The 26399-nt window shown below is 49.0% G+C and overlaps 1 long non-coding RNA gene across 2 annotated transcripts in view; it reads left to right on the top strand.

Annotated features, from left to right (window-relative positions):
- Positions 1-26399, top strand: part of LOC144827128 (uncharacterized) — a 647768-nt gene that overhangs the window by 380664 nt on the left and 240705 nt on the right. For both annotated transcript variants that reach the window (XR_013610035.1, XR_013610036.1), the window contains one exon: positions 12613-12928. This is a non-coding gene — a long non-coding RNA (uncharacterized LOC144827128). The remainder of the gene's footprint in view (positions 1-12612; positions 12929-26399) is intronic.

Genomic DNA, 26399 nt, shown 5'->3' with positions numbered 1-26399 from the left:
GGAGCCTGAATAAATAGTATTTCCAAATGAGGTCGCACACTGCTCGTCCCATCAGCGTGTGACCCCGGAGCATGATGGTCGATGTAGTAGGTATCAGCGGGTGCGCTTCTACCCGAGTCTTGAGGGTGTTCACTGGTGTGCTTGCCATCCCTGGACACGTGTTTCGCGGTTATTACCGCTTGTCAGCAGGGACTAGGCGTGTGTACGGGGTTGCTGCGTGGGCTGCCGAAAATATTCATAGGTCCAGATACCTCTTATGGCGCGCAGGTGCGGAATCTCGAGGTCGTCACCTCCACCGGCTCAAGGGAGCCTGAATAAATAGTATTTCCAAATGAGGTCGCACACTGCTCGTCCCATCAGCGTGTGACCCCGGAGCATGATGGTCGATGTAGTAGGTATCAGCGGGTGCGCTTCTACCCGAGTCTTGAGGGTGTTCACTGGTGTGCTTGCCATCCCTGGACACGTGTTTCGCGGTTATTACCGCTCGTCAGCAGGGATTAGGCGTGTGCACGGGGTTGCTGCATGGGCTGCCGAAAATATTCATAGGTCCAGATACTTCTTATGGCGCGCAGGTGCGGAATCTCGAGGTCGTCACCTCCACCGGCTCAAGGGAGCCTGAATAAATAGTATTTCCAAATGAGGTCGCACACTGCTCGTCCCATCAGCGTGTGACCCCGGAGCATGATGGTCGATGTAGTAGGTATCAGCGGGTGCGCTTCTACCCGAGTCTTGAGTCTTGAGGGTGTTCACTGGTGTGCTTGCCATCCCTGGACACGTGTTTCGCGCTTATTACCGCTCATCAGCAGGGATTAGGCGTGTGCACGGGGTTGCTGCGTGGGCTGCCGAAAATATTCATAGGTCCAGATACCGCTTATGGCGCGCAGGTGCGGAATCTCGAGGTCGTCACCTCCACCAGCTCAAGGGAGCCTGAATAAATAGTATTTCCAAATGAGGTCGCACACTGCTCGTCCCATCAGCGTGTGACCCCGGAGCATGATGGTCGATGTAGTAGGTATCAGCGGGTGCGCTTCTACCCGAGTCTTGAGTCTTGAGGGTGTTCACTGGTGTGCTTGCCATCCCTGGACATGTGTTTCGCGGTTATTACCGCTCGTCAGCAGGGATTAGGCGTGTGCACGGGGTTAAGGTGGGCACCTTGTCAAATGGTTTGCAGCATCCCTCAGGCATCACACAGCAGCAAGCCTATCGGCCCTCTGCCAGCACTGGGAGGCAGACATAGGACGGGAGCTCACAGACACAGAATGGGCCTCGATATTGGCGAGCTAAACTCAGGTTCCAAGGAATGCGCGCCTGCGACAAATACAATTCTATATCACTCATAGAGCGTACCTCATGCCAGCAAAGATCAATCAATACTTTAGACACCAAGACACCAAATGCTCCAGATGTATGCATTTAGATGCAAACTTGCTACATATGCTATGGGAGTTACCCAAATTAACAGAATATTGTTCCGTAGTAGCAGACGCGCTGGCGCACTGCACAGGTTGCACACTCTTGTGTGAATGGCATGTATATCTTCTGCATTTATATCATAGAAGCCGCAACAATAAAACCATGTCTAGATTTTTAGACCTGGAGTTGGCAGTAGCAAAAAGGCTAATCACAAAAAGATGGAAGGACCCTGACCCACCGCTCATAATAATGTGGAGACGCTCCATGCTAAACTGGGCCAAAGCAGAAAGCACTGCACTCAGATGCGATGACATGCTTGGGATCCGCAAGATCCCCCTCCCTGCAAGTTCGGATGTAATCCTAACCGCACTGACCCACACACAATGGAATGGCAGGCCCTCTCAGACTCCTGAAGATGATACACCTCAAGAGCGCATACCATAGAGGAGAGCACGCAGGGAGGAGAAGCGGAAAGGAGTGCGGTAAAGAATTCAAACCCACCAAAAAAGTGCAACCATGAACATGCCCTATGCTAAGCTAGCAGCCAGCGCCAGAGCACAAATGACAGACATTAACGCCAAGATAGGTTCTCCCAGGGTACCTAAGCGCCAGCCTCACAGTTGAGATCCCTAACCCGTTAAGTATTATTTTGCCACAGTTTTGTTAACACCCCTCCTCCACAGTTACGGAGCACATCGTGACAAACGCAGGAACAGTGCAGTTGCACAGCGTAAGACGTATTAGGATTATCATCACTGACACCACAGACATATACCTAAGAGAATGTGCCTGACGCCAGGCAAGATATAAAAGATGTCATATAAGTGGTATAATTTGCTGTGAAACTTTAAAGGATTCATTGGACACAGAAAGATGTAAATGACGTGAATATCAGAAATGTCCTTCCTTTTTTTTTGTCAGTTATCGTTGCGTATTGCAGCTTAATGAACCAATGTGTGCCTGGTATGTGTTTATTATGAAGAAAAAACCTAATAAAAACAGTTTAAAAAAAAACTTAAATGAAAGGAAAACATTACTTAAAACAATCTGTTCAAGAATTAGGTCAACGTCTTCAGGGTGGGACTCTCTGCAGAACAGAGCTGGCTCTATCAGGGGGCCCCTGAAAGGTTGGGGCCCTGGGCCAGAGCCCACTTTGCCCATGCCTTAAAACGTCTCTGAGGGTAATAATTCAAAGGAAATCGAGTAGGCAGAATTGGTACATCTGCTGGTGTTATCGTTGTATAAGAAGTAGAATACGTCTCGACCAGCTAACAAGAAGGCCTTAAAATTACTGAATGCTTCTAAAGCCGCCTCTGTCATTCGCTCCTGTGATCCAACTAAATTGGTGAAAAGGTAAAGAAGCACATCCAGTTTACTAAATACAAGAGGTCTCAGATACAAAATATATAGAGAAATATCAAGCCTAACTGATAAGAGTACTGTAGCTTCTATTTTTTAAGGACGAAGGGCCCCACTCACAGTGGCGGATCCTTCGCTAAGGCAGAGGAGCGTAGCCCCACTGCAATTTAAGCAGTGCAAAAAAAAAAAAAAATTATGACAGGACATTATCATTTTATTTTTCTATGCCGTACTCGAGCCAGGTGGGGGCGGGGCTGAGCTCCGTGACGCCAAGCAGAGTGAGGAGTGGCTTGCAATCCTTTATGTGCACATGACATTTTGGCCGGCCACCGCCAGGTGCACTGGCATGTTCTCCATTGGGCTGTGTTGCACAGCCTCTTGGAGAACATACCCAGCCTCCCCAGGCACTACCTGAGCATCCAAACAAAACGCTCAGACCAATCAGGACGCTGCTTCTGCAGTGTTGTGATTGGCTGGAAGAGACCGGAAGCCTGAGTGCTTCCAGGTGCTGTAGCAAACTTGAAGAAGACAGAGGAGAGGTGGCGAAGGAAAAGGCAGGTTTATTTTTTTTAATCCATTTCCACCCCCTGCCCGCCACACCAACCCTGTTCCGAGGCAGCCGCCATGCCCACTCACCCAACAATGGCATGCTTCTTTTTAGGTCCATTCCTCTACTTGGTAGCGGAATTCTACCAATGTGGGCTGCAACTCTCGGAAGGCTGAGAGGAACTCTTGAGGTGTAGCCTTTTCGCCGCTGTGTGGCGGAATTAGACGCGTGCGCACTTTGGATGGCCTCCGGCCGTCCGACGCACACGAGCACCGTGACGTCGGACGGCCGGGGGCCATACGACGCATCGAAGAGGGTAAACGATGTTACACAGTAGCTAAGGGACATGAGATCCCTGGTGTGAGCTTTATTTGATGCTGAGAGGAAAGTAAGACTAAAACTACCTACTGATGGACTATCAGCTTTAGTTGTTTCTCCAGTGTGTAGGATTTTTTTTAAAAGGCAAGACAATCATTATACCTTTCCTAAAATGCCCAATTTTTCCTCCATAGTAACCATTCTTACCCTGCCACTGTAGTATCCTGATGACAGGTCATTGCAGACCCCTCCCAGAGGGCTGTCCCTTACACCTCCAGTGAGGTGAACATGCCAATAATAAAGGAGCTGTGTGCATGTGCCCTCATTCCAGTTAAGGACCTGCAGTCTACCTCTGTATCCTGTACACCGGATGCGGGCCTAGGACCCACTACATTGCACTAGTGACAAGGCTAAACGGACCCTGTATGCAGCTCACACCCCCAAACCCAAGCATGAGGGCACTCTTCGACTGCAAAAGTACTAGTCCATCTCCCCTGAGGCTTCATTGTATATGCCCCCATCCTCATGACCAGGCCTTCAGGCTCCAATGCCGAGGCCTCTTTGTAGTAATTGAGGAAGTCACATTAGTGCCCCGTTGCCCCAAGAGAAAGAATACGCCCAGCTGGGCCCTGGAAAATAGAGCTCAACCAGGTCTGACTTGAGAAATGCAGCACTGTGGTCTCTGAACTTCTGTATGTGAAATGGGAAGGGCACCCTGCTCCCAAAGCCCGGCCCCTCAAAAGAGACATGCAGTAAGACTTCATACACCGGGCCTCAAGCAGCAACCTAAAGTAATCCCAGCTGCTCGGACCCACAGCCATCAGGGGAATAATGAGCCGATGAGGTTGGCTTGAGTGGGGATACTGCACCTAAGGCACCTACTTTAGACATATGCATCATCTCACTTACATCTGCACCATCATCACTGGTGCAGTAAAGGGAGCTACATGCCACTCACACTGCAGGCAACATTCGAAACACAGGCCCACTGCACAGGTGAAGCCATGGAGAGACTACCCGGCTCTCAACCCAACAAAAACCAGTCCTGCAGTACCCAAATTACTCCGTGCATCCTCCACAGAAGTTGGCTTCTCCACATGTTGCATACACAGATATTCCCTGCACTCATCCTATCATAGCCCCGCATCAACCTAAACATAGTGCTTGCTTAATTGCAAAAAAGCATTAAGAGCAGGCAAACTGCACAGGAGGCCACTGGCTTGCTGATGCCTTCCCCATCATCCTTACTGCCCAGAGGAGTCGGCAGAATTTCTGCTGCATTGCTCCCCAGCGCCCTAAGCTTGACAACTGACAGAAAAAGTGATGTACAGGAACTCAGGTCTCAAACCTGCACTGGAACAGTAATACAGAACAGAGAACCCGCAATGCTGCTCTGCACTAGACTCGTCTAATTGTAAAGGACACTCATTGGCATCACCCTGCAAATCCTGACATCTGCTGTTTTTTTAGGTCTCGGTTAGACAGCACAAGCACTGTCTCAAAGAGACGTGTTGTGTTCAATCTGTGGGCTCCAGCCCACCCATAGGCTTCCCATTTACTCACTCCATCGTCGCACTCAAATCCTTTGTCCCCGTTTGTCCATGGCATAAATGCATCATGCCTCTTCCTATGTTTGGCCCTCGCCCAGATCATGGAACAAGTACTTGTGTCCATCCCCAGCTTCTGTTTTGGTAGCTACTTTTTTCTTTGTCTCGGAGCACTCCATACAAGTGCTTGTGTTTTCACTCGCTCCTTCCTCCGTCTCCTGTTTTTAATGCAGTTTTATATAGCACGAACACCACACAAAGGTAGTATTGGAGCGCTTTACATAAGCACTTGTTCCTTTACACAAGGAAACATTCAAGCACCTTTCCCAGTCTGTGCGGACATTTACAGTTGTCATATCAGAGCAGGCAGACATATTTATAAAGCAAAGATACAGCTCACTAGACTGATTTAAACATGCTTTTTGTGGACGAAGGAATACATCGACCCTACCCTGGTTTACTGATCAAGGTTTTTTTTTTTTTTTTTAATGGAGCTTTATATAGAGCAATCACCACCTGAAGGTGTTATTGAAGCCCTTTACATGAGCACCAGTTACTTTACACAAGGACACATTAATTTTTGTAGGCACAGGGAGATGAAGTGATTTCCCCAAGATCACAGACTTTTGAGCCAACACAGAGACTAGAACCCGGTTTCCCAGCTCCATAGTCGGCAGCTGTGGCTGTAACGCTGCATTCTTTCCTCCTGTTGCCTAGAAGTGCCCTGAACCTCCAACAGCACCTGCAATACACATCTGTGAAGCACCTTACCAAGACTGTATGAACACATATGGTTGTCATATCAGAGCAGGCAAACAAATTTATAAAGTGATCATACTCAATTCACTGACTTGCACATGCTCTTTGTGGCCAAAGAGATACATAGAACCAATCCTGGTTTACTGATCACATTTCTTTTTTTTTTTAATGCGGTTTTATATTCTTTTTGTGGCCAAAGGGATACATAGAACCCACCCTGGTTTATTGATCAAGCTTTTTTGTTTAAATGAAGTTTTATATAGCGCGAACATCACCTAAAGGCATTATTGGAGCGCTTTACATGAGCACCAGTTACTTTACACAAGGACAAATTCATTTTTTTAGGCACAGGGAGATTAAGGGATTTGCCCAGGATCACAGGCTGTTGAGCTGACGCAAGAACTGAAACCTGGTTTCCCAGCTCGATAGTCAGCAGCTCAGCTGTAACGCCACATCCTCTCCTACTGTTACTTAGAAGTAGCCTGAACCTCCGTCAGCATGTGCCATTAATGGCTAAAAGACATTAGCATTAACAAAGACAATAGGTCTTGTATCGCTTTGCCAATGCTTGTTTTCTCTTCAGCCTCAGCACATAAGGATATTGTGCCAAAAGGAGCTGTCTATGCATGCCTTATGCAAGCTCTGCACCACCTGCTGCTTCTCAGCATTGCCGAATGCAAGGAGGCACATCAGACCTGAGGCTTCTCACATCCCTACCAAGACAGCAATGAAGGGGAACCCGTGCACTTCACATACTATATAGTCTCATCTAGCGTGAAGGTCTAGAAGATAGCGCTGCCCAGCCAACTGAGCTGCTGGTAATGATAAGCTCCAGGTATACTTACGGGAGGGTGAAACACCGAAGACTGAGATCCTATGCCCCATCTTTGCTTCATCCCCTGGAAGACACGGAGCTCTGCAGCCTAGCCGTAGAGGACCATGCCAATGTCTCTAAGCCTTAAAGAGAAAGCTGCCATGATAGAAAAGTGCCCAAAACATGTTTTTCCAGCCACAGACTATTCCAGCTTCATGCAGACCCCACACTGAGACACACCTCAGATATTCAGCAGCTCGGGCATTCGCCCCATTTGAACAATGATGACTTCTGGTCCCACCATTGCCTGAAGCTTTACATAAGAGACATCCACTGCATCCCACAGAGATTAGCAACCATTTTAGAATACTTTGTTTTTATATCAGGACTACGAGTAAACGTCACTAAATCTTTCCTATATCCCTTCAGCGAACAATGCGGTGACCCAGAGTATGCGCTCGACGGAACAAGTGTCCGTTGGTGCTCATACACATTCCGCTACCTGGGCATTCACATATACAGAAGCCCAAAAGATGGCAACCTGGGCAGAGCACTAACCGCAGTCCGCTCCCAGATGGCGTTTTGGGACATGCTCCAAATATCAGTGACAGGGAATGTGGCGATAGTAAAGATGGTAATACTGCCCAGGTTTTTGTATTTTTTCACAACTCTCCCACACTACATCCCTTTGTCCTTCTTCTGGCCCCTCGAAAGATTAGTAAAATATTTCATAAGGGAAAAATCTAGACACAGGGTGGCAATCAGCAGACTCCACTTACCGGTGGACAAGGGTGGCCTGGCAGTTCTACACTTGGAACAGTACAACTTAGCAGCCCAAATACAATGGGTTACCAGATGGTTTGATATCCGCCATAGTGGAGACACAGCAACCACACAAATCTCCCTACAGATCGCGGAGCTAGCAGTAATATTCCACCCATGCTCAAAAGCCAAGCTGCCGGACTCACTACTGCTGAATGTGGCCTACAAGAGCTTCCGTAGAGCACGGTATACCACCTGCAAAACCACACCATACGCTCCGGCCCTACCTCTGGAGGGAACACCCAGAGGTCACACAGTAACCACAGCAGCCGAACTCAGAAGCTGGCACACTGCCGGTATTCTGGACATGGTGGATCTATATCGAGAGGGCACACTAGTCCCATATACAAAGCTAATGGAGGAAGACAAATTACATCCCAGCCAATTTCTACTGCATCACTCCCCACTAGCGTCGATAACAGCTAAATGGGGAGACTTGACTACCGAACCAGAGACACACCTCACCATACAATACCTATACATTATGGGTTAAGGTGTTTCCAAATGAGGTCGCACACTGCTCGTCCCATCAGCGTGTGACCCCGGAGCATGATGGTCGATGTAGTAGGTATCAGCGCGTGCGCTTCTACCGGAGTCTCGAGTCTTGAGGGTGTTCACTGGTGTGCTTGCCATCCCTGGACACGTGTTTCGTGGTTATTACCGCTCGTCAGCAGGGACTAGGCGTGTGTACGGGGTTGCTGCGTGGGCTGCCGAAAATATTCATAGGTCCAGATACCTCTTATGGCGCGCAGGTGCGGAATCTCGAGGTCGTCACCTCCACCGGCTCAAGGGAGCCTGAATAAATAGTATTTCCAAATGAGGTCGCACACTGCTCGTCCCATCAGCGTGTGACCCCGGAGCATGATGGTCGATGTAGTAGGTATCAGCGGGTGCGCTTCTACCCGAGTCTTGAGGGTGTTCACTGGTGTGCTTGCCATCCCTGGACACGTGTTTCGCGGTTATTACCGCTCGTCAGCAGGGATTAGGCGTGTGCACGGGGTTGCTGCATGGGCTGCCGAAAATATTCATAGGTCCAGATACTTCTTATGGCGCGCAGGTGCGGAATCTCGAGGTCGTCACCTCCACCGGCTCAAGGGAGCCTGAATAAATAGTATTTCCAAATGAGGTCGCACACTGCTCGTCCCATCAGCGTGTGACCCCGGAGCATGATGGTCGATGTAGTAGGTATCAGCGGGTGCGCTTCTACCCGAGTCTTGAGTCTTGAGGGTGTTCACTGGTGTGCTTGCCATCCCTGGACACGTGTTTCGCGCTTATTACCGCTCATCAGCAGGGATTAGGCGTGTGCACGGGGTTGCTGCGTGGGCTGCCGAAAATATTCATAGGTCCAGATACCTCTTATGGCGCGCAGGTGCGGAATCTCGAGGTCGTCACCTCCACCAGCTCAAGGGAGCCTGAATAAATAGTATTTCCAAATGAGGTCGCACACTGCTCGTCCCATCAGCGTGTGACCCCGGAGCATGATGGTCGATGTAGTAGGTATCAGCGGGTGCGCTTCTACCCGAGTCTTGAGGGTGTTCACTGGTGTGCTTGCCATCCCTGGACATGTGTTTCGCGGTTATTACCGCTCGTCAGCAGGGATTAGGCGTGTGCACGGGGTTAAGGTGGGCACCTTGTCAAATGGTTTGCAGCATCCCTCAGGCATCACACAGCAGCAAGCCTATCGGCCCTCTGCCAGCACTGGGAGGCAGACATAGGACGGGAGCTCACAGACACAGAATGGGCCTCGGTATTGGCGAGCTAAACTCAGGTTCCAAGGAATGCGCGCCTGCGACAAATACAATTCTATATCACTCATAGAGCGTACCTCATGCCAGCAAAGATCAATCAATACTTTAGACACCAAGACACCAAATGCTCCAGATGTATGCATTTAGATGCAAACTTGCTACATATGCTATGGGAGTTACCCAAATTAACAGAATATTGTTCCGTAGTAGCAGACGCGCTGGCGCACTGCACAGGTTGCACACTCTTGTGTGAATGGCATGTATATCTTCTGCATTTATATCATAGAAGCCGCAACAATAAAACCATGTCTAGATTTTTAGACCTGGAGTTGGCAGTAGCAAAAAGGCTAATCACAAAAAGATGGAAGGACCCTGACCCACCGCTCATAATAATGTGGAGACGCTCCATGCTAAACTGGGCCAAAGCAGAAAGCACTGCACTCAGATGCGATGACATGCTTGGGATCCGCAAGATCCCCCTCCCTGCAAGTTCGGATGTAATCCTAACCGCACTGACCCACACACAAGGGAATGGCAGGCCCTCTCAGACTCCTGAAGATGATACACCTCAAGAGCGCATACCATAGAGGAGAGCACGCAGGGAGGAGAAGCGGAAAGGAGTGCGGTAAAGAATTCAAACCCACCAAAAAAGTGCAACCATGAACATGCCCTATGCTAAGCTAGCAGCCAGCGCCAGAGCACAAATGACAGACATTAACGCCAAGATAGGTTCTCCCAGGGTACCTAAGCGCCAGCCTCACAGTTGAGATCCCTAACCCGTTAAGTATTATTTTGCCACAGTTTTGTTAACACCCCTCCTCCACAGTTACGGAGCACATCGTGACAAACGCAGGAACAGTGCAGTTGCACAGCGTAAGACGTATTAGGATTATCATCACTGACACCACAGACATATACCTAAGAGAATGTGCCTGACGCCAGGCAAGATATAAAAGATGTCATATAAGTGGTATAATTTGCTGTGAAACTTTAAAGGATTCATTGGACACAGAAAGATGTAAATGACGTGAATATCAGAAATGTCCTTCCTTTTTTTTGTCAGTTATCGTTGCGTATTGCAGCTTAATGAACCAATGTGTGCCTGGTATGTGTTTATTATGAAGAAAAAACCTAATAAAAACAGTTTTAAAAAAAACTTAAATGAAAGGAAAACATTAATTAAAACAATCTGTTCAAGAATTAGGTCAACGTCTTCAGGGTGGGACTCTCTGCAGAACAGAGCTGGCTCTATCAGGGGGCCCCTGAAAGGTTGGGGCCCTGGGCCAGAGCCCACTTTGCCCATGCCTTAAAACGTCTCTGTCTGGCTCTGCCTCACCAATACTTCAGAAGAATCCGGTCTTGGACTGCGCATCTCTTCCAGCTGAAGTTTTATTATATCTTTTCGATTTGGCTCTTACCAGTAAGTGTAAACACTAGGGTTGCCCCATAGTGTGCTTTAAACTTCAAGATGAGAAGGACATTTCAGTCAGAGGCTGTAGAGCGCTGTTTGTGGAAAGATGGTGCCTGGAGACAGGGTGATGCACTAGACCGTGTTTACCAAAATGGGTCGCGGGCAGAATTTTGATGGGTTGAGAAAGTGAATAAAAGATACCTTTAAATTGTAATTATCATTTGAGTGTTGTATAATTTAATCAATAAAACTATGTCTGTGCAAAGTTAGAGGCCATTTCAATTGAAAATGTGCTGTCTCTATATGACAATGCGCTACTGCATAATGCTTTAGGTACATTCAAATATCACCTGTCACCTGTCTTCATGCCTATTAACCCGTTCCGTGCTGCCGACGGGAGCACTACCTACCTGGTGCTATGAACGACCGTTGGCCGTCGCGGCCCCACCTAGCTTTAACGTGTTAAAGCTAGGTGGGTTGCTAAAGTCTGCCATTCTTAAAAGTGGTCGTGGGTCTGCAAAAGTTTGGTAACCACTGCACTAGAAGCTAGATCTGTGGTTAGCCAAAGGCTGTCTTATCATTGACCCAAGGTTTCGTGTGCATGCCACAATAATACTACTACACTATATTGGTTGTAGATTAACCATAGTCTTGATTGATACCCATAAATGATGTTGGGTGTATCTGATTGGACACCCTTCTAAATACCAGCTGGTCTCAAAAGATGATTATTTGGTATCCCAACATAAATCCACACTTGTTTAAGACTGAGAGGGGACCAACATTGAATGGTTGAGCACGTTAGTAAGGTCAGGTGAAAACCCTCCTAGGCGAATATTACATATGTACCATCTGGTCGGAGAGTGTTTTGTGGCATAAAATAGATGGTATGCTATGCACAAATTGCAGTGGATCGCTTTTTGTGCGTGTTATTGACATGTCTACGTTTTACACCTGGTGTTAGCAGAGGTTTAGAGCGGATGCAACCACCAACTGCAACTCAGCAAAAAGCGCAATTATCACTGAACTAAAAATTGGTGCAGCAAGGAGAAGGGGCACTCTTTGTGCCCATTTTTATCTCTGCATTGACCAGTATAAGTAGCCATTATTAATGCAAACCAAAAGAGAGCTTTTGCCACTTTTCAGATTGCTCCTTTGTTACTCAAGTGAGTTACACATTACTTAGCAAACCGTCATATTCTAGAGTCCTAGCACTGCTACTGCAGTTCTTAAGATGTAATGGTGCCAATGCGCTCTTTCTCATCAATAAAACTGTACATAGACAAATGTGTATGAGTGTATGTATGTATATTGTATTCGTGCAAACCTAACCATAGTCAGGCTTAAAGTCCGAGAGTGATAAGAGCGGTAGCTGGGTCAAGGACAGATTGTGCCCATAAACCAGCTATTAGTTTGATGCATTCAGTATATGAAATCTATACAGCTACCTGGAAAACAAACTCTGAGATGAGGAGAAACTTAAATTCAGGTTGACTGGTTAACATGACAGGTGCAGTTTAAAGATACAATAATGTATGTGTACACTTAATCATCTAGAATATATTAGTGGGAGGTTGTTCAGCATTGGTACTTGTGGACCGAAGCCGTGATCGATTTTCAGGATAAATGCAATGTAAATGATCCCCACTGAGGTCATTGCACGTAAATTTATCTCATGTTGATATGAAGTTCTTGGATCGTTTTAGTGCTCACGGATTGGAGTTCGGCTCCTTTGTTCTAATCCAAGACCATGTTCAATAAAGCCAAGAAACAGGCAGGTTTCTCTTATTGTTGTCTTGGTACAATTATGTAGCAGAATGCACTGTTGTGTTTTCTTTTCAAGCGCCCTTGACCACCATCTTTCTTTTTCATAGGTTATGGGTTGGACCTGTGGAAAGCCTGTATGGATGAAAGGCTATATGGAGATCTGTGGGATTCACCATTATGTCTGGATTTTCGAATACTTTTGCCTACTGTGAGGATTTTGCCTTTGGAACTTGGACATGGCTTGCAATGACGTATCTGTGTCTTTCAAATGCAATGAAGGGCATTTGTCACTTCGTGCTCTGAGGATCACTTCTTACCATGCTCCTTCTTGGTGGAATTATTTCTAGCATCGCTCCATGCCATTTGGATTATCGTTTAATTTCTGCAAATGGAAATAATTTGTCGGGATGTTCCTGTTCCCAGGTATGGCTCCTGCATTACTTTACAATTGATAAATGTATCCTTCTGTTGACTGTACTAATTGTGTATTTTGTATTTTAATAGCAATAACTTGGTATTTGTATCATTTCACATGGGCACTGCAACCATTGCTAAGCACTGTAAATATCAAATGTGACTATAACCCAAAATACATTTACACATTTTACCAACCTCAGAAGAGTGAATAATGAGTTTGTCTTTACTTGATTCTTTACTTGATTCGAAATGGTGACCTCTAAATGACAGAAGTTGTCAGCAGTGACTCTAAACCCAACCAGGCCGTTTTTATGGCGGTTTTGTAAATAGCTATCTGTCTGCAGGCCAATGCACTGTTGAGTTTACAATAAGTGTTGAGAGTAGGGAGCATCAAAGATAGCAGTCAGTCCAAGACGGTGGAGACCAGGAGAATAGTCTACGAGATTTAGCAGCTCTCAAGAACGTGTCAGAAAGTTTGTGCAAATTTGTTCTCCACGAACCAGTTAAGAAAGGACGCAAACATACTCACTACCATCTCGTCTATTACTTCAGAGGTGAAAATGTGGAAACTTTTCTTCACTTTCGTTTTTTTGGTACTTTAAGGTTACTGCTATTGTGAAAAGTCTCTAAAAATGCCTATCACTACCTGTGGTCTGGATTTCTGACTAAAATATTAGCAGACCTCTACAAGGGACGAGGGCAGGGCACGTGTTTTTCCTGGAAACAACTGGCTTTGTTATCTTAGTCTAGCCTCGGGCTGCACATGCGCTGCACTGCGATGCATGCTGTATTAGAGTATGCACTTGAAGCTCCTTCCACTCTCAGGCCTTATTTTTCATTGGCTTTTGTCATTGTCCTTTATAAATGGTGGCTTCTGATTCGTTAATAGGCTTATTAGTCTCTTCTTAGTACCGCCATGTCTTCATTTCCAACCTCCCATGAGGACTGGCCCTTTTACTTCTGTTGTCACACAGTATGTCTTATTTATTCAGTAAGCACTATTTTCTTTAATGAGTTTATTCTACTGCAGGTATGACATGCTTTCCTGCAGCATTCAGCGCGGCCTGCATGCTTTCACTTTCCAAGCAGCCCAGGACAATGGCATTTGCTTCTTTGAAATGAAATAGGTGTCGCATTTACAAGAGTTGTAAATGACAATGTTTTTATTGATGTGTTAATTAATAAAACAGATAAATAAAAGGCAATGTCATTTACAATGCTAATAGCTTACATTCATGCAAATGTGAGACCTATTGCATTGCAAATGCTTGTTGTTAAATGCACAAGTGTTTAGAACTGTGGTTTTGTCCCTCTGTAATGTGTCACATTTTTATGACGGAGAAAAGAATCACTGACCATCCTTGATGTCATGCAGTGATGTTTTTTCTTCAGTGGCCCTGTCGTAGCTCTGCTTCCATAATTTCGGGGCCAATGAATGCTGCTCCCTTATTGGTTCAGGTTGGATATTCTTCTCTGTTGTGTTGGAACCAAGTCCTCTGCTTTGGATGCCCCTGGATGAATGATCCCACTGCCTAGGCTTGTGCTCGTCATTGGCAGCATGGAGGGAGGTGAGAGGAGGAGTGCCTCACCTGGATCTCACCTTAGGCGCCTGCAGTGAACATTCTGACCCTCTTGTTGTTGTTCTCATTTTAATAGTATTGCTGTTTGCTCACTGATATGTATGGCTTGAGTGGAATACGAATTTTTCAACGCCTCTACATTTCCATCAACATACTTCATTGATTGGATCTAATTGTAATCCTAAATTGTAGCACTGATTTATGAAGGAAACATTATACTGTTTTAATGGTTTGCAAAGGCTTTGGAATGTGTGCATACGTCCTCCTGTATTGATGCAGTGTGGCTCATGGAGTTCTTCTTGCACCATACCTGCTGATTCACTACTGTTCATCTAATTAATCTTCGAAGGTAGGCTTTCTTTTCTTGTAAGACACTTTTCGAGTGAAGGATGGTCAGGATGGTCACTTTTATGTGGCATGTTCAAAGGTACAGCGTAGCAACGTTTCTTTCAGATCAGTGGCGACTGGCATCTACTGAGGGTGGTGGGGCAGATAAACAAAAGAAAAAGAAAAGCACTTACCGGATCCTGACGACATCCTCCTCCCTCCGACTTCGTCTGCTGGGACTGCAGTGCAGGCCGCAGCAAACTGCCTCGACCAATCCCGGCCTACTCATGTGCTGTTAACCAGTATGTGAGCAGTGCCAAGGTTGGCGGGAGCAGCCTCTCTCTGCGCCCCCTAAGGCACTGGATGCCTGCACTTGCTCTCAACCCAGCTGTCTTGACAGCTGGGTTGGAAAGAGTAATACTACCTAATAGCGATTCGCTATTTACCGAATCGCTATTAGGTAATATTAGTTTATTGCAAAACCTTTGGTGATTCCCTACATGCATAGCCGTTTTGTGATTACCAAATACCGGTGCAGTTAAAATCACTATTTGGTAATCGCAAAATGCTTATTTGATACAGCCGACTCTGTCTCAAAGTCTGGGATGAATATGGGGATTGCACTGCCAGGGATGTCCGTAATAAAGCCGGTGCCGGGGAAGGTTGAAGTGGCTTGACAAGCGCAGCTAGGGATCCGTCAATGGATTCCAGGGGCCCGACTGGTGCAAGAGGCAACCCCTGCCCAACTGTGAATTTCATGAGGCCATTCACCTCCTATTTGAGCGGCCCGTCCCCGCAGGTGACTGCGGCAAAGAGCACTTGGAGTGGCTTCGCGACTGATCCTCGGACCTTCCTCTTGACCGGGATCAAGACTTTTGCTGCGCTGGAGTGGCACCGCGCACATCACGTCCGGTGCCGTGGATACCACCTACCGGTGCACACAGGGTACTGCTCAGGAGAAATGTCTGGTTCTAGTCTGACACCTGGGGATAATGGGGTAATTCGAAGGTAAGTAATCTACGACTAAAAGTCTCCATCAGATATCATTATTCACTATGATGCAAGGTGGATACTGGAGAGCTACTCTGACGTCAGACCCATTCATTCTGCATATCGTGGTGTCTGTTCTCTGGGGTCTGGTGCTCTTCAAGTGCAGGGGACAGCACCTTTGTACCAGGTAATGGATGAGTCAGATAAATTATGTACTGAATTTACTTCTGATGACCACCGCAACATGTTTATAAACTGCTGTGTAATATATAAAGTTGGTAGGTGTTTACATAACATATCTTTATATGTGTATTTTATGTATGGTGTAAAATGATTTGCATAAACTGTAACAATACTTTATAGTAGTGGATGGTCTGCTCTAGTTGGTACACATAGGAGGTAATTTCTGGTTCTGAAAGTATTGCTTGCATTGCATACAATGGGGCAATGTGCACAAGAGCTAGATGTTACATGACTCAAATAATTTACACCCTAACTTTCTCAACAATGTTGTCAAATGGTTATTATGGGTGTTGGGATGTGATTAAATGTTGAACTGCTGGACGGTTGCTTGTAAAGGGCTCTCCAGAAGCACTGGGGTTACTTTTCGCGGTGAGGCAAGTATCTGTCACCTCTTCGAATGTTAAAGTGTCTCTAGAAACATTGGCAAAAGCCACACTCATTTAGAGCAGAATTTAAAGCTATTTCTTCCTACAAGTTTACACAGCAGAGTGTATGCTATCGAACCAAATCTCCACCTGCTATATTACTAAAACCCTGCATGAAAAAAGAACCTTGACTTAAACTTTCATTATTTTCCCTCCTTTATTTATTAGGTCTCGGCTAGACAGAGCATTTGCTGTCTCTTGAGCTGCAGCCCCACAGTTAGTGGGCTGCAGCTGCCCCATAGGCTTACCATTTGTTCGCTTCAACTTCGCTCTCATATCCTTCGTTCCTGTTTGTCATGGCATGCATGTGTCTTGCCTCTTCTTGTGTTTGGCCCTCCCCTAGAGCATGGACCAAGTATTTGTGTCCATTCACTGCTCCTGTTTTTGGAGCTACTTTTTAATTGTGATTAGGCACTCCATACAAGTGGTTGTGTTTTTACTCACTCCTTTCCCCTCCCGCCTGCCCCACATTTAAGTTGCTTCTTTTCCCCTCCTCGCCGCCCCTCCATCTCTGTTACTTCTTTTCTGTCTCACCCCACTGCCCCGTCTGTGTCTTCTTTACCTCCCATCACCGTCAACATATGCGCCCTATACCTGTCCGTTTAATAACTCCCATTAATGCAAGGCTTATGGAATGTGATAAAATAATTATTTATATTTTTCACGCTATTTTTATTGAATGTAATAACTAAAATTAAGCTTGTGTTTAATAGTATCCAGCTCTGGCAGATAAGGGAACTGATCACCCATAGATAAAGTGATATTTTCCCAAGATCACAGTGCGTCGGGGTGGTAGCCAGGACTCGAGCCTCCTCTTGTCCTAAATGTTCAACTGACAATGTGTACACACGATGACCTTCCCCAAAATTAAGCTGAAGTCGTACCAGACGAGTAGGTGTGTAGGTAGCCCAAGTCAACGGGCCATCAGCCGACTGCCTCACTGTTCCAGGTTCGGTGGCACATTGTGTCTGTAAGATTCATTGTGCGTAACAAGACCAGCAGTTTACCTCGGACTCCATCCAAGCATAGTGAAATGTGAAGCTTTTACACAGTGTTTAATGACAGTATTTAGTTAGTTTATAAGGACTTCCGAACAAAGCATTTCAGGGTGCTTCAACACACAGAGCCAGTATCATTTCGTCGAAAAGCACACAATGTGTTGACGCTCGGTGGAGCCTGAATTGTAAACCACGTTCCACGGTCTTTCAGTGGAGCCAGATTTGGAACCCACATTCCGCTTTCTTTCAGTAGTTCACAATGTAATCCCTATACCACGCAAAACAGGAGACTTTTTTTTAACATAGAAAAAAAACTGGTAGCTGCCTCCGCAAAGCACAGGTTTCTAAAGTTCATCTCAAATTTGTGCCTAGTGGAATTTAGTGGGAAGAGGGTGAGGGATAAAACCAGTCTTTTGTGGAGGAGAACCCCCTTGACCTGCTTTCTAGGACTGTTACAGGTATGTTATGTTAAAATATTTGTAGAGTGCATGGCTACCCCAGCAATGGGGCGTCTCAGCGCTAGAATGAATCGGAAAAGGCATGACCGGCAAGGGAGAGCTAATAGTCAGAAAATAGACAGGTTTTCACTGCCCTTCTGAAGGCCCATTGATCATGGAAGCACCTGATAGAGGCAGATAATCCCAAAAGGAGGCGGTTATAGAACATGGTGCTTTGTTGACGTGTTTGCACCAGGTCTAGCACGGCATCTTTATTTTATATTTTATCAACCAGTGGGGCCTTCTTTTTTAGGGCTTGGCTAGACAGCGCATGCGCTGGCTCTTCAAGACATGGTTTAGAGTTAGCGGGCTAAAGCCTGCCCCTAGGCTTACCATTTGTATGTTTCAACGTCGCTCTCTTATCCTAAATTTCTTTTTGCCATGGCATGCATGCGTCATGCCTCTTCTTGTGTTTTTCCTTCCACCGGAGAATGAACCAAGTAATTGTGTCCAAACACTGTTCCTGTTTTGGAGATACTTTTTAAATTGTGTTTAAGCGCTCCATGCGAGTGCTTGCATTTTCACTCACTCCTTTCTCCTCCCACCCACCCCACATTTGTTTTGCTTCTTTTCCCTCCCACCCACCCCATCGCTTCTTTTCCCTCCCACCCCGTCCCTGTTGCTTCTTTTCCCCTCCCACCCACCCCGTCCCTGTTGCTTCTTTTCCCCTCCCACCCACCCCGTCCCTGTTGCTTCTTTTCCCCTCCCACCCACCCCGTCCCTGTTGCTTCTTTTCCCCTCCCACCCACCCACCCCGTCCCTGTTGCTTCTTTTCCCCTCCCACCCACCCACCCCGTCCCTGTTGCTTCTTTTCCCCTCCCACCCACCCCGTCCCTGTTGCTTCTTTTCCCCTCCCACCCACCCCGTCCCTGTTGCTTCTTTTCCCCTCCCACCCACCCCGTCCCTGTTGCTTCTTTTCCCCTCCCACCCACCCCGTCGCTTCTTTTCCCCTCCCACCCACCCCGTCCCTGTTGCTTCTTTTCCCCTCCCACCCACCCCGTCCCTGTTGCTTCTTTTCCCCTCCCACCCACCCCGTCCCTGTTGCTTCTTTTCCCCTCCCACCCACCCCGTCCCTGTTGCTTTTTTTCCCGTCCCTGTTGCTTCTTTTCCCCTCCCACCCACCCCGTCCCTGTTGCTTTTTTTCCCCTCCCACCCACCCCGTCCCTGTTGCTTTTTTTCCCCTCCCACCCACCCCGTCCCTGTTGCTTTTTTTCCCCTCCCACCCACCCCGTCCCTGTTGCTTTTTTTCCCCTCCCACCCACCCCGTCCCTGTTGCTTTTTTTCCCCTCCCACCCACCCCGTCCCTGTTGCTTCTTTTCCCCTCCCACCCACCCCGTCCCTGTTGCTTCTTTTCCCCTCCCACCCACCCCGTCCCTGTTGCTTCTTTTCCCCTCCCACCCACCCCGTCCCTGTTGCTTCTTTTCCCCTCCCACCCACCCCGTCCCTGTTGCTTCTTTTCCCCTCCCACCCACCCCGTCCCTGTTGCTTCTTTTCCCCTCCCACCCACCCCGTCCCTGTTGCTTCTTTTCCCCTCCCACCCACCCCGTCCCTGTTGCTTCTTTTCCCCTCCCACCCACCCCGTCCCTGTTGCTTCTTTTCCCCTCCCACCCACCCCGTCCCTGTTGCTTCTTTTCCCCTCCCCTGTTGCTTCTTTTCCCCGTCCCTGTTGCTTCTTTTCCCCGTCCCTGTTGCTTCTTTTCCCCTCCCTCTTGCTTCTTTTCCCCTCCCTCTTGCTTCTTTTCCCCTCCCTCTTGCTTCTTTTCCCCTCCCACCCACCCCCTCCCTCTTGCTTCTTTTCCCCTCCCACCCACCCCCTCCCTCTTGCTTCTTTTCCCCTCCCACCCACCCCTCCCTCTTGCTTCTTTTCCCCTCCCACCCACCCCTCCCTCTTGCTTCTTTTCCCCTCCCACCCACCCCCTCCCTCTTGCTTCTTTTCCCCTCCCACCCACCCCCTCCCTCTTGCTTCTTTTCCCCTCCCACCCACCCCCTCCCTCTTGCTTCTTTTCCCCTCCCACCCACCCCCTCCCTCTTGCTTCTTTTCCCCTCCCACCCACCCCCTCCCTCCCCCTCCCTCTTGCTTCTTTTCCCCTCCCACCCACCCCCTCCCTCTTGCTTCTTTTCCCCTCCCACCCACCCCCTCCCTGTTGCTTCTTTTCCCCTCCCACCCACCCCCTCCCTGTTGCTTCTTTTCCCCTCCCACCCACCCCCTCCCTGTTGCTTCTTTTCCCCTCCCACCCACCCCCTCCCTGTTGCTTCTTTTCCCCTCCCACCCACCCCCTCCCTGTTGCTTCTTTTCCCCTCCCACCCACCCCCTCCCTGTTGCTTCTTTTCCCCTCCCACCCACCCCCTCCCTGTTGCTTCTTTTCCCCACCCACCCACCCCCTCCCTGTTGCTTCTTTTCCCCACCCACCCACCCCCTCCCTGTTGCTTCTTTTCCCCACCCACCCACCCCCTCCCTGTTGCTCTTTTCCCCACCCACCCCCTCCCTGTTGCTCTTTTCCCCTCCCACCCACCCCCTCCCTGTTGCTCTTTTCCCCTCCCACCCACCCCCTCCCTGTTGCTCTTTTCCCCTCCCACCCACCCCCTCCCTGTTGCTCTTTTCCCCTCCCACCCACCCCCTCCCTGTTGCTCTTTTCCCCTCCCACCCACCCCCTCCCTGTTGCTTCTTTTCCCCTCCCACCCACCCCCTCCCTGTTGCTTCTTTTCCCCTCCCACCCACCCCCTCCCTGTTGCTTCTTTTCCCCTCCCACCCACCCCCTCTCTCTTGCTCTTTTCCCCTCCCACCCACCCCCTCCCTCTTGCTCTTTTCCCCTCCCACCCACCCCCTCCCTCTTGCTCTTTTCCCCTCCCACCCACCCCCTCCCTCTTGCTCTTTTCCCCTCCCACCCACCCCCTCCCTCTTGCTTCTTTTCCCCTCCCACCCACCCCCTCCCTCTTGCTTCTTTTCCCCTCCCACCCACCCCCTCCCTCTTGCTTCTTTTCCCCTCCCACCCACCCCGTCCCTGTTGCTTCTTTACCCCTCCCACCCACCCCGTCCCTGTTGCTTCTTTACCCCTCCCACCCACCCCTTTACCCCTCCCACCCACCCCGTCCCTGTTGCTTCTTTACCCCTCCCACCCACCCCGTCCCTGTTGCTTCTTTACCCCTCCCACCCACCCCGTCCCTGTTGCTTCTTTACCCCTCCCACCCACCCCGTCCCTGTTGCTTCTTTACCCCTCCCACCCACCCCGTCCCTGTTGCTTCTTTACCCCTCCCACCCACCCCGTCCCTGTTGCTTCTTTACCCCTCCCACCCACCCCGTCCCTGTTGCTTCTTTACCCCTCCCACCCACCCCGTCCCTGTTGCTTCTTTACCCCTCCCTCCCACCCCGTCCCTGTTGCTTCTTTACCCCTCCCTCCCACCCCGTCCCTGTTGCTTCTTTACCCCTCCCTCCCACCCCGTCCCTGTTGCTTCTTTACCCCTCCCTCCCACCCCGTCCCTGTTGCTTCTTTACCCCTCCCTCCCACCCCGTCCCTGTTGCTTCTTTACCCCTCCCTCCCACCCCGTCCCTGTTGCTTCTTTACCCCTCCCTCCCACCCCGTCCCTGTTGCTTCTTTACCCCTCCCTCCCACCCCGTCCCTGTTGCTTCTTTACCCCTCCCACCCCGTCCCTGTTGCTTCTTTACCCCTCCCACCCCGTCCCTGTTGCTTCTTTACAACGCCCACCCACCCCGTCCCTGTTGCTTCTTTACAACGCCCACCCACCCCGTCCCTGTTGCTTCTTTACAACGCCCACCCACCCCGTCCCTGTTGCTTCTTTACCCCTCCCACCCACCCCGTCCCTGTTGCTTCTTTACCCCTCCCACCCACCCCGTCCCTGTCGCTTCTTTACCCCTCCCACCCACCCCGTCCCTGTCGCTTCTTTACCCCTCCCACCCACCCCGTCCCTGTCGCTTCTTTACCCCTCCCACCCACCCCGTCCCTGTCGCTTCTTTACCCCTCCCTCCCACCCCGTCCCTGTCGCTTCTTTACCCCTCCCTCCCACCCCGTCCCTGTCGCTTCTTTACCCCTCCCTCCCACCCCGTCCCTGTCGCTTCTTTACCCCTCCCTCCCACCCCGTCCCTGTCGCTTCTTTACCCCTCCCTCCCACCCCGTCCCTGTCGCTTCTTTACCCCTCCCTCCCACCCCGTCCCTGTCGCTTCTTTACCCCTCCCTCCCACCCCGTCCCTGTCGCTTCTTTACCCCTCCCTCCCACCCCGTCCCTGTCGCTTCTTTACCCCTCCCACCCTCCCCGTTGCTTCTTTACCCCTCCCACCCTCCCCGTTGCTTCTTTACCCTTCCCACCCACCCCGTCCCCGTCGCTTCTTTACCCCTCCCACCCACCCCGTCCCCGTCGCTTCTTTACCCCTCCCACCCACCCCGTCCCCGTCGCTTCTTTACCCCTCCCACCCACCCCATCCTTCCCTGGGGAGTACAACTGGTAACGTACGCTGATGACACACAGCTTATTATCTCCTTAACTACCCAGGATGCCCCTTTTGAAAATCTTTCCACATGTCTTAAAAAAGTATGTGAATAGATGGACGAATCTTTTTTAAAACTTAATGGAGCAAAAACAGAGGTGATGATGCTGTGACATAAGCCACCCACCACGGTGGAGGATTGGTGGCCGGATATTCTCGGCCATCCGCCTAAGCCTAAAACCCAAATTAAGAGTCTTGGGGTGTGGATGGACCCAGCTCTTAATTTCGCAGTGCAGGCTCGGAAGGTAGCAGCCACATGTTATGCCCTTATCAGGCTACTCAGGAAAATCATCAGGCTCTTCCCCTTCGAAGCCAGAAGGATTTTAGTACAGGCGCTGATATTGTCACGCCTAGACTATTCCAATGCACTATATTTAGGCTCTCCTCAAGGTACAATTAAGATTCTGCAGACTGTGCAGAACTGTGCAGCACGTATGTTGCTGAATGTCCCATGGAGAACCTCTGCCAAACCTGCACTACGTCAGCTGCACTGGCTTCCAGTGCAACAGAGAATCGAGTTTAAAGCTCTGACCACGGCCCATAAGGCAGTCAACGAATCAGGATCTGTACTGATCCAATCAATGTTCTGCCCATATCATACTGGTCGGGAGTTAAGATCTAATAACAAGAACCTTTTAGCAGTCCCCAAAACAAGGAGAGTGCGCATGGGTGGCCGACGCTTCTCTCTAGAGGCCACAAAATTGTGGAATAACCTTCAAGATTACATCAGAATGGAAGAAAACCATCTTGGATTCCGAAAGATGCTGAAAACTCTCCTGTTTATCTAGACTCTGAGAATGAACGTGGTTTTAAGCGCTGGGATGCCTTCGGGTAGCCATGCGCTATATAAATACGTAATCATCATCATCATCGGCATGTGTTCAGCTTTAAAACAAATTATTAATGGAGGGAGATTAAGATATTTGTCCAGAGTCACAGGATATTGAGCCGATGTCGAGACTGGAACCTGGTTTCCCAGTTCCAAAGTCGTCCGCTCTGGCCACACCCTCACCCCTTATTTATTACATGTAGTTCGATGAAAACCAGAAACTTTTTTAATTGTGTTTAGGCACTCCGTGCGAATGCATCTGTATTCACTCTCACTCACCCCATTCATTTTGCTTCTTTCAGGCATGCCAAGTGTCACACATCAGGCGTAACTCTAACGCATTTCAGTGTGGTGTTCCGCATCACCGCACTGAAATGCAACGTAACGTCACGCATTTTAATGCAGTGGCTCAACACTCTGTTCTCTCGCAGAAACTGGCTATGCCAGGCTGCTTGCGTGCGCGCTGGCGCCTGTGACTCCTTTGTGTGCCGGCTCTGCTGCTCCCCGGCAGGCCCAGTAAATAGTTAATGAACTTGTCTGCAGGCTGAGAGCTACAATGTTGCATTTTAGCCCTGCCAGCCTGGGCTCTCCCTCACAGAATCACTGCCCAACTGACACTCTCAGCATCATGACGAGCACGCATGAGAGAGGCCTCGAGCGCTGTGGCGGGGAGCTGCACTGTGCTGTGCGCCCGCGGCGACCTGGTGCCCCAGCCCACCCCCAAACACAATGGTCGCGTGAGGGGATACAATCAGCTGTTTTGCAGGGGCTGTCAGGATCCAAGGCAAACACCCGGATGATAACCACATCATCGAAATACCTGTCTGCGTCCTGCAGTCTGCAGAGGTGTCCCAGTGGCCTTACAAATACACGATACAGAGCAAACACATCGGGGTCTCTTCGAGTGTCTTAGGCAACTGCGTTTTGGAACCTTCAGAGGCCGAGACACGTCCTTCCGGAATCTTCCTGAATCGTCCGGAGTTGTTGTTCTCAATCTGTGAAAGCATCGCTGGATTAGGAGGGAAAGGTCTTTTGGACAACCTAGAGCAACAGGCGTCTTTTGGACAACCTAGAGCAACAGGCGCCTTCCCTAGCTCTGTTTCAACCTCATGTTTGGACCGTGAGGCTAAATGGCTTGATTACTTAGCGTTATTCCCCACTTTGCTGGGAGTCTTGCTGCTTTGTCTATTGAGGATGAAGTAAGGTTTGTGGCGAGGAAGGTGTAAGGGTGTAAGGAAATGGGCAAATTACTTCCTAGTAATCGTGTTTACACCAATTAACCGCTCTACATCTATTGAATATGCCGGAAGGAATCCGACGAGGAACTGCCACGCCTCCTGCGCCGGGACCGAACTCGCGCTCAGAGACAGAGTGTCAGAGGTCTGTGAGACTACAGAATAAGACAAGTAAGTACTTTGGCCAGGCAGCCTGCCTGGCTGCCAGCCACCACTGACATTAGTTCTTGTCACAGTAGAGTGTCCACTGCAGGTCTCAGGTTTGTTCCCCTCACTGCTGAATATATGATCTTAAGAGGCGTGCTTTCCTGAATTAAGTTGGAACAAAATGCGTTCCGTTAGTATTCACAGATATTTCAGGAAATACTGAATAGCAGGGCGGAATTGCAAGTATTTATTAGCAACGAGGGAGGTGCTCTTCGCGCACTTTGAAAAGTACTGAGGCTGCCGGCGTTGCTTGTATGGAAGTACAACTGCATTTTAGTTTCAAGTGTGTGTCTAGGGTTTTATAAGGAACTCTGATACCTAAAGGGTCTTGTGACCGTGCACGCTACATAAAGCGGCAAAGATAAATAAACGTGTAATTTGGAGACAACCTCAGAATTCTAAACTTAAACACCATGAGGCCTGCTAAGCAGTGAAAGCCTAAATCTGGTGCTAACAGCCAGACAGGGGTCTTGTGCATGCACAGTTTGAGCAATGGAGTTTGATGCCAAATCTGAGGCGTGCTGCACACAGAGTTTAAGGCTTGGGTGCACTGTATGCAGACCGCAGCTTGCTACACACAGATATCCAGCCGCATGTAGGCAGAGACTGAGAGATCTGGCCTGAGCTCATGCTATCGAAGAAGGCCTGCTGGACCCAGCTGCACCAGGCTCACAGACGCAAGGCTCCTGCATGCATACAGCATCGTGCACAGCTACACTGTGCACACAGATGCAAGCCTCCTGCACGCACACAACATTGCACCCAGCAACACCATGCACACAGACGCAAACCTCCTGCACGCAAACAGCATCACACAGCTGCAGACCATGTGGTGTCCACAGCCACACACAGATCGAACCAGCAGTCTATAATACACAGACAGGAAGGCCTGCCGCCATAAGGCAGCGCAATAACTGCAGGGCAGTGCGAGTCCTTTTGCACATGGGGCAGAGACCTGATGCCTGCAGTGCTCGGAGTCAGGCAGAGATCAAGGGCACACCATACTCAGCAGTTACTAGTCTGTCTGCAAAGTTGTGTCACTCATTTAATTTACTGTTAGAGGAGCGCGTGGTTGTATTTTCTGATATGTATATGTTTCCCTTGCCTTCATTGCTTGATTTTGCTTGCAAGAAAGTGTCACTCATTGTCATTTATTGTCACTCATAATTGCACTGAAATTATGAAAATGTCCCACATAGCAACCTAAAACCTTGGCAGCTATGTTCTTTTCCCCTCCTACCCGCCTCATCCCTATTGCTTCTTTTCGGTCTCACCCACCTGCACCTGTCTGTTTCTTCTTTATCTCCCCTTCACCCCCTAGATCACCCCCCTGCCCTCATTCTCGCTCGTGTTCAACATGTTGGTAATGGGCGCAGGGAGATTAAGTGATTTGCCTGGAACCACAGGCTAGTGACCCGAGACTGGAACCTGGTTCCCTAGTTCCAAAGTTGGCAGATCTTGCCACCCTCTCCCCTTATGTATAGTTCGAGGAAAACCAGAAATGTGAATGATCCAATATATTTTATTAAGGCTAAGGATAAAAAGATCTTCAAAACCAAAAACGACAGCTGCTCACAGAAATAGAAGTAAGACTAAAAGCTCATGTTTATTATAGCCCTGTTTTGTGCTTCGTTTGTTAGTGTGT

This window comes from Lissotriton helveticus, chromosome 4_1 (assembly GCF_964261635.1).
Source record: "Lissotriton helveticus chromosome 4_1, aLisHel1.1, whole genome shotgun sequence".
Lineage (NCBI taxonomy): Eukaryota > Metazoa > Chordata > Amphibia > Caudata > Salamandridae > Lissotriton > Lissotriton helveticus.
The sequence above is the reverse complement of the archived record's forward strand: the minus strand, read 5'-3'. Positions and strand labels throughout refer to the sequence as shown.